This window comes from Halichoeres trimaculatus, unplaced genomic scaffold, assembly GCF_033239565.1.
Source record: "Halichoeres trimaculatus isolate MK-OKI-2021-1 unplaced genomic scaffold, fHalTri1.1 fHalTri1_scaffold_13, whole genome shotgun sequence".
Taxonomy (NCBI): domain Eukaryota; kingdom Metazoa; phylum Chordata; class Actinopteri; order Labriformes; family Labridae; genus Halichoeres; species Halichoeres trimaculatus.
In genome coordinates, this window is record NW_027437191.1 from 16113398 (window position 1) to 16128875 (window position 15478).

The following is a 15478-nucleotide window of genomic DNA, read 5'->3' on the forward strand; positions in this document are numbered from 1 at the left end:
AAAGTTTGACCTTGCAACTCCCATGCAAATGGTGAGAGGCTGTTGGGTTTCAGACCCAGACAGACTGGGAGCGGTCCTGTTAGCGGCTGTAGCCTCTGTGCAGAAGCTCCATATCACTAGAACCAATAGGAACCCTGGTTGGTCTGTTTCTTTATAGAAATTGGCAGTGAATTATTTCATCAGGAGTTCATATGGGAGATTTTGCTCTCCTAATCACCAAACCACCCACTACGAAAACTCAGTTCATTATTCTATCAGCACCTTATGAAGCAGCATGTCGTAAAACTGTTTTTCAAATTAAGTTAAAAACACATTTGTGTTTAATATGATAGCCTAGCAAGAGGGAAAGCCCTTGAAGAGTAATATTTTCACAGCCGCTGAAACAGGCACAGTTCTCTGGGCTAACCATTCAACTTCTGTTAATTCTGATTAGTCATGTGAAAATGTTGCAACGTTCAGCACCGACAGTTCCTTAACAGGACGGATCAATTGTTGACTTTGAGTGTTCTTCCTCTCCAGACAGGCGCTGGTCTTTGCTGTCAGTGCCAGAGGGCTAGACAGGGTGTTCACGGGTTAGGCCAAAACTCTAGCTGTGATGAAAGGGACTTATTGCACACACCTTCAGTGGGAAGGTTTGTGGCTTGATCTTTGTGTTCGGAGGTGAAAGGTTTTTTTTTTTCTTTTTGAGATGATGGGAACCAAATCTTTGGGCTGGCTAGAGACAAAACCCACACAGAAGATACATTATAGTTATTTCATAGCATTAGTGACACATAAGCAGAGTCAGTAGCGCTTCACTGTAGTACAGTTTGTCTTGGAAAACAAATGGAAGTATAGGAGAAAGTATTGAGATCTAGAGACATTATCTGTGTACAGTAAACCAATGCAGTGTGTCAAGACTGATTATTAATAAAGCCATAAATCACACCTTCATTTTTCTAAGGTATGGTTAAGACAACTCTGTACTTTCACAGACCCAACATGAATCACCAATGATAAAGGATGTTCTGTGTGTAGAGAGAAAACTTGTTTAAAGACAGGCAGAAAGTGGCACGTAGCTGGACAGCCAAGCTGCTGGTGTCATGGTGTAGGAGATATTTTCTTGGCACACTTTAGTACCACTCAGTAAAGGTTAAAGCTCCCCGGCTTACCTGAGTGTTGTTGCTGATCATGTGACCACAGTGTACCCATCTTCTGATGGCTACTTCCAGCAGGATAACACGCCATGTCATAAAGCTGGAATCATTTCAGACTGGTTTCTTGAACATGACAATAAGTTCACTGTACTCAAATGGCCTTAACGGTCACCAGATCTCAATCCAGTGAAGGTCCTTTGGAATGTGGTGGAACAGGAGATTCTCATCATGGATGTGTAGCCGACAAATCTGCAGCAAATGTGCAACAACTACGGGATGCTATCATATCAATATGGACAGAACTCTCTGGGGAATATTTCCAGCACCTTGTTGAATCTATGCCATGAAGATTTAATGCAGTTGGGAAGGCAAAAGGGGGTCTCTTTAAATACTTTTTTCTATTCTTTTTTTTTTTTCTTTCTTTCTTTTTTTTTGCAAAAACAACTATGAGAAAACATGCATGAAGCTCAAGCGGATTTAGGATTTTATAAAGTAAGTGTCATGTTTTGATTGGATGTGTATGCACAAAAAAAAGGAATGGAGCTCTTGGCATCAAGTCTTCTTACAGTCCTACAGCTGAAATGCACTGAATGTGTTTCTGCTCCGTCTCGGCATCGGATCAGATTGGTTCCCATTAGTGGCGATTGCTCTGAGACTGCAAGGGAAGCTCAGCTTCCCCTAAAATGTCCCCCCAAAAAATGTTGATATGTCGGACACTGAGCGTCTTCTGACTTCAGCGGGGAAGCGTAGAGTGGGTTGTTCCACTGTGGAAACTGGACAGTCATTGGATAAACGCTGGGCTTTGTCCCGCCCATCAGACGCTCAGCGTCTCTAGGGGTCTATGAGACAGTGGGCTGGCCTGGACGCTGGGCTTCTGCATGATGATTGGATGATCTGTCTGAGGCCGAATCCCTTTTGATTGACAGTGAAATGAGCCAGTCAGTGATCTTTAAGTATAACCCTCCATCGGAGCATCTTCTCACTTGTTTTGGACCGATCCAGAGATTTTATCGATCCCCAGGGAGTTTACCTTTCCTAAAAATGACTAGTGTTGAGAGAACACTGGTAAAATCCCTGGAAACCTGGAAAACACCTGGTTGGTACGACAGGGTCACAGATCATTTTCTTGAAAAGGATCGGAGGGTTGAATTTACGTTTAAATAAATAAAGTTATGATGTAGGTTGGAAAAAAATGAGCTTCCCCTCCTTGACTGACCAGCAACTGCCACTGGTGTCCATTGAAGTCAATTTGTCAACTTACACTGGATTTACTCTATTGCAGTCCAGCTGCATGGCCGGTCTTACAGATCACAGGTAGTACATAGGCATGCAACTATTTCGAACGCCAGAGCTGTGGCACATAAGTTCAGCGTAGGTACTGAGCAGGACAGGAAGTTGTGGACAAAAACCACAGAAGAACACCCAGTGACTTTCAAAATAAAACATATATATAATTTTTAGCTTGACTGCCATAATAAATGGATAAAATGAGTGGAGCCAGACCAGGAGTCAACCGGTTTGAGGTTTTATAGCCCCATATGAATAAAAAGAGGCTTATCATTGCAGTGAGAACTCCTCAGTCTTGTGACTCCAGCTGTTTGTCAGTCATGCAGTTTGCTGGACTGAACACGCAGCCGGTCTGAGTTGACGAACACAGTCAACACGCGACGGAGCTTAGCTGGACTGCGGACGTATATGATGTATTTGAGGCCTTAGCCTACAGCAGCATAACCAGAATCCAGATCAGGCAAGCGTGAGGCCAACTTTTATTTAAGCTTTATCAGAAAGGAAAGTTTTACAGGGACTCAGGCTGTCTGGCTCGCGGAAAAATCTACTGAGGAGGGCCCTGATATTGAAGGCTGTTTCTCCCATACTTCTCTTGGATTCAAGTGGGCCTGCATTTTTCCAGGATATAAACTGGACCTTGAGTTGGCTTTTCGAGAGTTAAAGAATCAGCTTGTGAATCAAACTATGTCTGCAGTGAATGATTTGGAAAAAAGAATCAAAAGTGTCTATGTGACTTTGCAAATTCTGTGGCCTTTTTCTCTTAGAAATGAATCAAGGTCTGTCAAAAGTTGTGGGTATGTCTTTTTGCGAGGTCAAAAAAAAAAACAGCTTGTAGATAATTTGTGTGTTTGACTGAGCTACAGTAAATTGAAGGAAGTATTACCGGTGGGTAGCTGCTAAATAATCAGAAGCCAGTCAACCAGTTCTCATGCAGGAATTCAGAAGCTGACAGCAAACAAACAACCTTCAAAGCGACCATACGCTCAGTGTGAACTAACACGCACAAGAGCACAGTTTTCCCACCAACAGTTGTAAATTACCATCCAATAAAACACACATTTCAAGAGCGGTTTGACATCTCAAGCAACCTCAGGATGAGAGAAAAAACTCACATAAATTTAAATGAAAGCCTTAAAAGCTCTAATGGTAGGAAAACAGTCAGAGTTTATTTGATGTTGAGGAATCTTAAGGTGAGGACTTGACCTGGTTCGCTGCACATCACAGCCCAAAACACCTGTCTAGGAAGCAAAAACCCACTAAGCAACATGAGGGGTTTTTTTTTCTCAGCTTGAGGTAACATTTACCTTGGCAGTGAATAAAACAAAGCAGCAGCGTGTGATTAAAACCGATGTTTTTATTCAAGGCTTTTACAGGAAGCTAATTAGCTAAGGTATGCAGTCGTGTGCCAGGCTAATAGGGGGAAGCTGACATTCCTGCAGGGGAGCGGTGCCCGCAGAAAGCTTCAGAATATGCATTTACTGTCACGGCCAAGTCTGGGTGCACAGTAACATGTCATAATGAAACACTTCACTGACAGATCCCTTTTTTTTCCTTTCAAATCTAACTTGAATATTGAAAAAAAGTTGTGACACGGCCCTGGATTATAAGGTGGGTAAATGAACAACCCAGAAAAACATGCTGCGGTTTATTCCTTGTTTCAACAACATGATAAAAGACTCTTTGACATAAAAGAGACTGGCTGATTCTGAAACCTCAGAGATTCTCTTCTTTTGATGTGCCAGCTTCAAACAGGATCAATCTGCAAAACAAAACAACAAGAGGGTTTTTTCATGAGTAGATAGATGGTTACACCAGTCGTGTGTTGTGTAGATCTAGATTGTGTAATTTCAAACTGGTGTTAATCTAGTTGAGTTATCCTTTGTCTGGAGCAGAATTCAGTATATCGTGAAATTTGATTATGACATAAGACCACAAAAATGGATTTCAAAATGATATCCTTTTGGGAAAGTATGTGCATTTTCGTGTCTTCAAAATTTGGTTGGGGCTGAGGTGTGATGGAAACCCAGGTTGCTTTGAAAGTGGCCTCCAGCTCTTCTGTGTCTTCCTCTTGACCATCTTTGGAGTTCAAGTCCAGCAAGTTTGCTGGCCAGTCAAGCTCATAATATAGCAATTGAGCCAGTCTTCATAATCTTCATAAAGCTTGTAAGAGAAAAGAAGCATGAGGTGCTCTAAAATCTCCTGGTTAACAGCCGTATAAACTCTGGACTTCAGAAAACATAATGAGCAGAAGCAGAAACTATCACTGACTGTGGAAACTTAACACCTGATTTCAGGCAAATTATTTTGTGTGCTTGTCGACACTTCCCCCAGACTTTGGGTTCTTGATTTCCTGATGTAATGAACAATTAACTTTTATCTGAATCAAGGACTTTGGACGCTGAGCCATAGCCCAGTTCTTTGGGTCTTACACAGGTCCGACCCTTCTGATGTTGTCATTGGTTCAGGGTTGGCTCTACATGAGCCATAAGACAGCAAAAACAGAATGCTAAAATTGTAACAACACAGTTTTAAAACAAAAGCATGAAAGGCACATTGCAGTGTTGTTTGATAAAAATAGGTTTTAATATAATTTAATAAAAGTCAGCTCTCAACACGTGAGTCTTCAACCTGGAACCTGAAAAGAACATAATGTTTCTGCAGACTTGACACTTTCTGAGACTTTGTTTCGCTCTGTCTCTGGGGACAAAAAGCAGAATTGTCCCAGGTGACCTGCGCACTGTATGAGAGGATCACTAATGTGTTTTAACCTGAAACCCTTTAGCTCTTTAAAGACCAGAGGCAGTTTTTTTAAAACATGTTTATCTGATAAACAGGGAGCCATTGTGAAGACGTCAGAACCAAAGTGAACTGATCCACTTTCTTGGTCTTAGTAAGGACCCGAGCAGCGGTCTGACGGATGTTAAAGTGAGACCTGCAAAGAAGCTGTAAGAATAATCAAGTCGGAAAATAAATGCACAGACCAGTTTTTTTCCAGATCCTGTTGAAACTTGAGTCATTTAATCCTTGATATTCATTGTGGTGGGAAACCAACTTTCTGTCTTTGAATCTTTCTTTCTTGGCTCCAAGAAAAACTATATTAGTTTTGTCTTTGTTTATCTGAAGGAAATTTCGACGCATCCACTTGTTAATTTGTTCAATGCATTTACCCTGAGCTTGTACAGGAAGGATATGACCTTGTAATGTAACTCATTTTGTTGTTTTCTATAATCTGAGCCTGCTGAAACTTACAGAAGTTAAACAGAAGAGGCCCAGGAATGGAGCCTTGAGGGACTCCGATTGTTGTCTGCTCAGATGTGGTGATGACACAAAGTAGTCTCTGCTCCTTAGGTGGGGTTTCAATCAGCTGAGTACTGTGTGTAGTGGTACATTGTAGTGGACTAGGTTGAAAGCAGCACTGAGATCCAGTATTAAAAGACTGAAATTCTATTACTGTCAGTGTTAAAGTGGTTGTCATCAAACACCTTAACCAGAGTGTTTTCAGTGCTGCAATTAGGTCGTGAGTGGAAGACATTGAAACAGTTTTAAAGTTTCAGATGGTTATTTAATCAATGTAAAACTGCTTTTCAGTCATCTTTACTAAAACTGGAAGATATGAGAAAGGCCGATAACTTTTCATCAATTCAAATTATTCTTCTGTAACAGTGGCCAAAGGGTTGAAAGTCTTTTCATGTGAAGAAAAAGATTTTTTTTTTTAATCTTCTGAGCCTTTTGAGGGAAAACCAGTTTTACCAGGGGCTAACCTGAATTTTGACTCATTATTTGTGGACAGAGGGTTGTTGTTTTGCTGCAGTGTTTCATATTTTATCCAGCTTCCTATCTTTTGCAGTGATGTGTTTTTTTTCTATGCATCTTTGATTTGACTGGACTGTCACCTTTCGGCTTAGTTATATGGTGTTGGTGATATGTAATTTTTTAATAGTTTATTTATAGCTTCCCTTTTTTTTTTTTTTTTAAAAAGGGAATAGAACAATCTAAAGGTTAACATAGAACAGGGGTGGCCAACTTGCGGCTCTTGAGCCACATGCAGCTCTTTGCCTTTCGGTGTGTGGCTCTTTGATCCATTCATTATTGTTGTGAGTAGTGGTGTACCAATCAATCTAAATTATTGATATACTGATATTGTTATCAGTATTGATCAATACTTGGGTGATGAGATTGATACTTAAGTTTCATTTTCTTTTCTCTACATTGTACATGTGCTCATAGCAATCTAGATAGATTGATGGATGAAACTTTGTCTCTTCTGCAGTAAAAACAAAAAATTGTCTTTGACACGGCTCCAAGTATGAATTGAAACACACTTACAAACACAATAAATGTCACTTCAAAATTTGGAAATCTTTTGATTTTCATCTTATGTCCTTTTGTTTATGTGTGAGAGGAAGTGTGTGTGTGATGTGGCTCTTTGTAGTACCATGGTAACTTTTGTGGCTCTTGGTCTCTGACTGGTTAGTCACACCTGACATAGAAGAGTAACACCCCCCCCATCCCATTTTACAGACAAACAATAAACAAAAAGAGATTCATACATACATACAAACATTCATACATACAGTGGCAAAACTCTGCCCAGCCTACAATAACGGGACACATTGCCCCCCGGCAGCACCAGCCGTTCTGGACTTCTCCAGAACGCCCAGATGGCCAGTCCGCCCCTGCATACATACATACATACATACATACATACATACATACATACATACATACATACATACATACATACATACATACATACATACATACATACGTTCATACATACATACATAAAATTCAAAATACAAAACATAACAAAAACATCATCTGTGAAGTACTCTAAATAAATTATTGCTTTGGTTTTCCTTTCGTGTAATTATACTGTGTGACTTAAAGGAAGAGGTGTTGAGGTGTCATGAGGATCCCCTAACAGCCGTATATAAGGTGCTAGAGAATTCTGCGAGCCAGGCCTCAAAGCAGGGTAGTCTCTTAGTGATATGTATTGTGTATTGCTAAACTTTCATCGAAGCATGTGCAACTGTGTTGATTGAATAATGTACATTGGTGCATGATTTGGAGGAGTGCATGGGGATATATTACCAAATTGGTTTTTGAGCATAACCTGGCTCCACATAAAGACTGGACAGGAAAGACAGCTAGCTTTTTGTCATATCTGTTTGAAACAAAAAATGAGAAACTAGGAAGCACATACTGTGTTTTTTCAGAGATAAACAACAGTTCTTTTGTCCACTTCCAGGAAGACTCAAGGAAGTTACTACTGCTGGCTTAAGCAAGCTTTAGTATTGTTGTGGGCTTTCTGTTTCCCTTAAAGTCTTTATGATAAGCTGTGTTAATCACTTCCTGGCTTAGTCATATGAGTAGCTAATAAGCATATTTAACAAAATGTTCGCCTAATTCCTCAAAAGAACAGACCCTCAACAAGCTGACTATCTGAATAAGTCTCAGTGTGCTTCAGTTAAATGCCCCTATTGTGGTTGTGGCACTGTGTGTGGTAGGATCCAGGCTATATTTAGAAACCAGACCATCATTAGGGTCAGAGACACTATGACCCTAAACCATCTGTTTTCGAACCAGAAATCCATAAATGGGTCAAAAAAATCAGAATTTGTTACTAAGATTAGAAAGTTCCTCGACCTCCAGTTTACAGGTCACCAAAACCAGAACAGAGGTCATCCTGGACCTGCATGTAGCTGTGTTTAGGTTGAGACCACCTGACTTCCAGATCCATGTGTGTGGCAGTAAATCTACAGCTGAGAAGGTTTTCTGCTGTTTGTTGAAAGAGGGACTGCCCAAATTCTCATCAGTGTCTCCAGTCTAAACACTTTCCAAGACACAGGTTTTAAAAAGCAGCTTTCCACTCTCTCAACCACCCATAACCGTCTCCCCTCTGTTGTATCTGAACTGATGTTCCCATGCTCTGGATCCAGTGCTGGCGTCCACCTGTGAGCCCCAGCCAGAGAAAAACACTTTGTCCAAGGCACATGAAAGACAAAGCTCCTCCATTTCTGACACAAACTGGCATTTGTACTCCCCTAAAAGAACCTAACTAAATGATTTATGAGAAAGATTGACCAAAAAATTCAATCCACCCCCCAACTATGCCCCTTTGGCATGAAATGGTCCATATATTACACCTCCGCCCATTACCCTGAGTAATCCTAGACCCAACTATTTTGTACTGGCTGCGCCTGAATCAGATTCAGTCTCATGCATGTTTCCAGTCTGAACATTTTCCACCACTCTGGCCTTTAAATAGACACAGTTTCCATCTTGACAGTTCATCTGCCCACCAACCCCATTGTTAAATCTCGACAAATCATTCCCGGCTCCAGATCCATTATTAGTTTCCACTGCTTGTCTCCTCACAGACAGGCTTCAGAAAGTTTCCCTCACTTTCCAACTCTTTCATCTCTCTGTAACTGACAAGTCCCATCTCGATTGTTAAATGTCCAAAGATCATCATCCAAGCCTTTAAAATATTCCCCTACGAGTGTTTTTGCACTCAGACTTTCCCAGCACGTCTTTATTGGGCTGTTTGCCTCGCTGATGAAAAACTCATCTCAGACTGCAAACTTAAGTTATGCCCCAATTCTTGCATTCATTTTCCATCCCTTTTTTTTCTTAGCTGTGTGCGTTGCTAAACAGAAATATGTGCTTATTTTTCCATAGCACAAGTTGGGAATCATCTAAAATGACTCGAAAGTCAATAAATTACCAGATGACAGTATTTGGAACCATGTTGTTTTCAGCTTTTCTGTCCTCATTGTGGCTCTGCAGGCAGCCCCAAAGTTCAAAGAAGCAAAAATATTCAGGCAGGAAAATCATTTTGGAATGGTGGTTTCTTGTTCAGTTTACACAGTGGTGTACGCGAGTCGGTTTGATGGCTGAAGCCAGGGAACATTCCTCAAATAGCCTGCCAGCTACCGCTAATGGAATTTAGTTTTAATGGACAGCTGAGTGCAGATAACACACGTGAAGCTTCAAAAGCGGAGCCAGTTTGAGAAAGATACTCTTCGTTTGCCTTTTCATATACATCAAATAAATATATGCATGTGTATTTAGTTATAGATTACACCACTTCAAACTACATTATCCACAGGTGTGAGGAAAAAACCTGAATGTATTGGTGAAAGAGGTTAACTGTTTGGCTGGTATTTTTGATATACATTATGTCTTAATGTATTAGAAAAGTCATACCATACCAGAGGTCTCCACTGAACTCCATACATGATTTAAAATTGGCATGAACTGGAAAGTACAGGGAAGTACAGGCTTTAAGAGACTCAACAAACACTAAAATTGTCCACTGTAAAATACGGTCTGATGGAGTGGAGAAACAGAGTGTTTGGTGTGACTACTTGCCTTTTTTTACTTTTGATGTTTATCTTTCTGTTTAGCTCAAAAGTGCTGGGAAGGTATGACTGTAGCTGCTCTGAAAACGAGCAGTGTGAGTGTGTGAACCATGGAAACAGCTTGACCATGTCCCTCAGGACACAGAGGCCTCCTCTGTGACGTCACCAGCAGGTATAACGTCTTCCCCCCTGATGTGATGGAACTGCTCACGCTCAAAGCGTCGATGAAAACTGGAAATAAATTCCACTTTCCACAGCAGGATATGGGACTAAATGAGGACAGTGTTGTCACCAGAGGCTGATGTGGGCACATAAAAATGTGGCTCAGTGAGACACTGAGCCTGTCATCCCCACAGATCCTAAAGTTGGACACGTCCCAGCTGACAGAGCTCTGCTGCCTTGTGATGTCACACAGTAGCAATGAAAGCAGCAGTGAAGTAATGAGGCTATAAATGGCAGGCTGCAATGTGCGTCAGTTTGTACCAGGATAGAAACCAGGCCTTGACCTGGAATAACTACAGGTCATGTGACTCTAAGTCAGTATGACTTCATTGCTAAATTCGGATCATCCCTAAATCAGCATCTTTTGCTCTGAAAGAGTAGAAAAGCAGAGGATTGTTTCTTATATGGAAAAGTGTTAAGACATTTTGATTTACCTGTTGTTTTATAGTTTATCATAAAGTAACCACGCTGCTTTTTTTCAGTCTGTTTGATAACCCATCAAAGATTCCTCACAGAAGCTGTTAATGTTTTCTACATTATTCAAAGTATTAAAACTTGTTTTGATGTAACACATCTACGAACAAGTTTTTTGTCGCACAGATGTGACTACTTACAAACCATGTCTGAAATTGATCTAGTCTTTATAAAGAATTTACATCATCATCACATTAGATCCTGAATAATCATGGTCACTTTTCTTTTCTGTTTTGTTGATTCTCACAGAATCCTTTTTTTACTGAAGCCAGCAGCAGATTTAAGAGATAAAAGCCTGGAAACAGACTGAAACTTCAGTGCTGCTTTAGCTGGCACATGATTTCAGTACACTAATGAGCTAAAGAGCCAGAAGTTTTCCTCAGGAGGTTGTGAAGACCAAAAAATAAAAACAAAACTGTTGCTTGTGTCTGTTGGATGGGAAAATAGGCCACTTTGCTAATGACTTTGCCGTGTGCGCTTCATAGTACCATGTCTGGTTCCAGCAGGGACACAGAAACACAGGGGAGCGGGTCCAAAGGCTTACCACAACTGCAGCTGGGGTACTACTAATCACTTGAGTAGAAATAAGCAAAAACCAAAAGCTCCCCATAAATTCTGTGAAATCAGCCCATGAGGCTGGCAACAAATCCAAAGACCAAGATCAAATCGGTTCAGGAAGTTTTCAGACACAAGAGGAAGATATGAGTAAGAGAAGTAAAACACCCAAAAAGTACATGAGCAAATGTAGTAGCACAACAGTTCACAATTTTTACGTGGATAAGCAGACAAAATCCACCAAGCTTCAAGGTGTAAAGCTCAAAAGCTGTCATAACACCAAATTAAGGCTGCGGTCACACTGGCCATTTGAACCGTACCATACTCAAGCACAATTGCCCCCGCCAGAGAGTACAGCCTGCGGTCACACTACCCCAATATGAACCAGACTTGGGGCACACGCATAGCCGGCCTATGCCATGGATTAAAAAGTCATCAGTCAGCTCAATGAGACACAGAGAACACTGCAACAACTTAAGGGACTTTTTTGGCTAGTGATACATTGTTGTGATCCAACACCGCCCGCTATTGTTTTAAATGGTTGTCTAGAGGAGCGGTCGCACCGATCATACCTCATGTCCATGTGCTTGTGCTCATGCATGAAGTGAACAGCGATGAAGCCCACCTCTCCAAAGCATGCCAAAGCAGAGAAGTCAATCATACCCAAGCACGGGACATTTGCAGTCACACTGGCCCATGGGTTGAATCGTGTTTAGGTACAGTTCGGTTTGCCAGTGTGACGGCCCCCTAGCTGTGATAATGTGATTGGTGATTAACAATGTTATAAATGGTAAACAGTTTTATATTTGGCCAATCCTAAAGTGAAAGAACTTTGACAGTTTCAAGATGTTATTATAGGCTTGGGTACTTGTAAGTTGCCTACAGGGAATGCAGGAGAACTGGGATGGGGTACCAATGTAAAATCCACAAAATATCAATAAATCTGTGAAAAAGTTTAGTTGACTCTGAGATTCTTAAACCTGTGTTTGGTCCATAATAACGGTATAACAAAATGTTGGTATGTCTGAGCCAAGCTTCCTTAAAATAACCTAAATAACAAAACAAAGTTAATCTTTTGTGTACTGGTTGGGATTGTCATCAAGGTCAAGCTATAAGCTATAAGCTATAAGCTATTCTTTGCTAACAGTGATCAGGCAGCAGTGAAATGCTGGCATTATTCACTTCCTGTGTTGAGTTTGTTTCCTCTGCTCCATATTTATGATTTATTTATTAAATATGTTTTTTTTTATCTGAATCCTGTCACAACCATCGTACCCAGACTTCTGCACTGCTTGCATTGTCTTGCTCAAAGAACGATTTCCCCAGCGTGTGAAACACAGACAGCTTGCAGGCAAGTATGTTTTACAAAACTGCTGCCAACGAGCACAAAGCTGAACAGACTCCCCTGACACTGTATCACCACCACAGTCCCATTACTGATCTGAACCCATGGCTTCTCTCTTAGACAAATATCTCTGTCTAAACTTAGCCTTAACATATCTGGGCCTACCACACACAGAGCCATATGTTTCCTTTGGCTTCAAGCGTTCAGATCTGCAGAACAGTGAGCACGTGGCCCGTCAGGCTCCTGATATTTAACACAGGAAACCATGAGGCTCATAGAATGAGTTCAATGAACGTTCAGTCTGACAGCAAAAACAACCCGAGCCATAACAACAGCCAGGAAAATAACAGCTAATAATAACACAACACCAGTAAACAACCAAACAAGCTGTTTGTTTACATTAAAATGGTATGAAGAATAATATCCAGATTGTTTTCTGACCCATACACTTATATTTCATATTTTAACTCACAGATGCACTTTTACTTACCTGGTAAGATTTAATGCCTTCTTATTATAAAAAGACCAATACTGAGGTCTTTCAATGGTGTTAACATGAGATAAATTCTCTGTGAAAATGAACCTTATTTTCAATGATTTTACATGAATTATTCCAGTAATTGCTTAAAAATGTGAGATAAATTGGCTCAATAAACAACCTGACTGCATGTTAGATAAAGCTGTCAGCCCAGTTTGAGTTTTGTTTTGCAGCGTGGCCAGAGCACGTTCCTCTATCAAGCTGTTTCCTTTAGATATCAGAGGTGAAGTTTGAGCCCAGAGGCTGTAGTGTCTGACACACTCACGTACAGATTAAACTTCTCTCTGGTTTGTTTTGAGAGACAGAAAACCATGAAAACCATACACACACACACGCACGCACATGCACACACACACGCACCAAACTTTCACTCTTGACTGTTTTGCCTTCCTCAGACGGTCTAACAGGAGTCCCTACTGTACTGAGCCAGCACACACAGAGAAAATATCCATATTAGGGAAAGAGCAGACGCCCTTATATGGCACAGCTTCCTCTGTAGTAAGAGCCCTGTCTGCTGGCATCTCCCTCACATTCCTCCAGCTCTAGGTTTCTCTGGGAGTTTTTCATTTCCGATTCGCTGGCTGGAGAAGGAGTAGGGACGCCTTTCATAAGAGTCTAGCCTGGTGTGTGATCCCCCCGTTTTTATTCACAATATACACAAACCTCCGTCTAGCCCCTTTCCTGCGATCCTCCACTCTTGGGTTTGATGTCGTAAAATAAGCCCAGCCGCGGACGGGGCACACCTGGCCTTTTTAAGTTTGTCATAGACTAAACCTCATTATTCAGGTGAGAAGCCAGAGAACATGTAGCCTTTGTTCCCATCATGCCTTCATGGGCTGGGCTGCACTTTCACTAGTTGAGTCAGGATTTTTAGTCATAGTTTGCTCTGAGTAAGGCCTGATGGAGTGAAAATAGTGCCTGACTGCTGTGAAATAAAACCTCCTGCCTTTGTTTTCCTTGCGCTCAAATCAACAAACAGCCACTTTGTGTCTTTGTCTACGTAATCCCTCACCTGCATACCTTGGCTTGAGTTTCAGCACAGTCAGCACAGGAAACAGACCATCCAGATCATCTTACAAAATGAAAGACAAATCATTTTTACTCTAAGATATTCTTAAGTGTATGCTAAATCTGTAAGTTTGACTGATATACAGGTCACATGACCTTGCAACAGCTACAGAAATCTCCTTTAAGTGGGTACTATTTGATGATTTAGTGCTAGAACTTTTTTTTTTTCAAGAAAGTTAGTCTGGTCAGGCCAGGTTTGTAGAGATGGAAAGAAGCTGAGTTTATTTGCTCAGGGACAGTAATTGTTTACTATTCCCTACCTCACTTCAGAAAGTGATGCTTTAATGGGCCTGTTACCAAAAACAATATTACTCACTAGTCTTTTTAAAACTGTTATTATGTATGACAACAGCTGGAAAAAAAACAAGCCTATTGGCCAAATTACCATGGCAAAGCCTAAAAATATACTAAATTCTGCAAGAAAAACAAATACCTAAGAACCATGAAGCTGTCAATCTAAAGCTGCTCGGCTAACATCTGCGATGAAATAATCGGAGGATTTATGTATTTTGAATCATTGGCAGATAACAACAGTAAAGGAGTGACAAGTTATTTTTTGTATGATCAACTGAAATATTTCAACAGGAATTTCAAGAGTTAAGACTTATGAATATTAGTAACCCTGCCTAAAACTGCTTTTTAGTTTAAAATTTGGTGTTAAAAGTGAGTCTTTGGAACACAGACTGCCTAGTGGTCCCCAAGCGGCAACCTCTGGTCTAAGAAAATGAGACAGTGCAGAAGTGCTGAAATCTGCTGTTCCTCCAGTGTCCACTTGAAGCTGGCTCCAAAACTACCAGAAGTCACATACACACCAAGCTCACCCAATCAGAAGCACAGCTGAGGTCACGTGACTGATGAGCACCCTGTAGCTGTACACATAGCTCTTGCTACCGCCAATATGGCTGATCTGCTTCAAAAATTGTTTCAGAAACAGACCGGTGACGCCGGGAGACAACATCCATTAATTAAACAGTCTATGGCAGGGATCTCAAACTCGTGCTATGGAGGGCCAAGAGGTTTTCTTTCCTACCAAAAACTTCACCAGTTGATTTCACTGATAGTCCCTGCTCTCTGCTTGAAGGTGAGGTAATCAGTGAAATCGGCTGGTGGAGTTTTCGGTTGGAAAGAAAACCTGCAGCCTCTTGGCCCTCCGTGGCATGGGTTTGAGATCCCTGGTCTATGGGGTCGCCCTTCACAGGTGGGACGACCCAGGTTCAAAATCCAGCCTGTGGCCTCTTTCCCACGTGTCACTTCCTGCTCTTGCCCTGTTTTCTGCTCTATCCACTGCCCTGTCAACTCTTATTAAGGGCATAAAAGCCCCCAAAATTACTTTAAAACATTGGTTTTGTATAATTTAAGGCTTAAGAAAATTTTTTTTAGGCTGTCAGCATTGGTTTATTAATCCTAATGGGAATGTGATCCAAAATGGCAACTTTTTTTTTCTTATTTTTAATCATATGGTATTTTGTCTCTTTTGACTCAACGA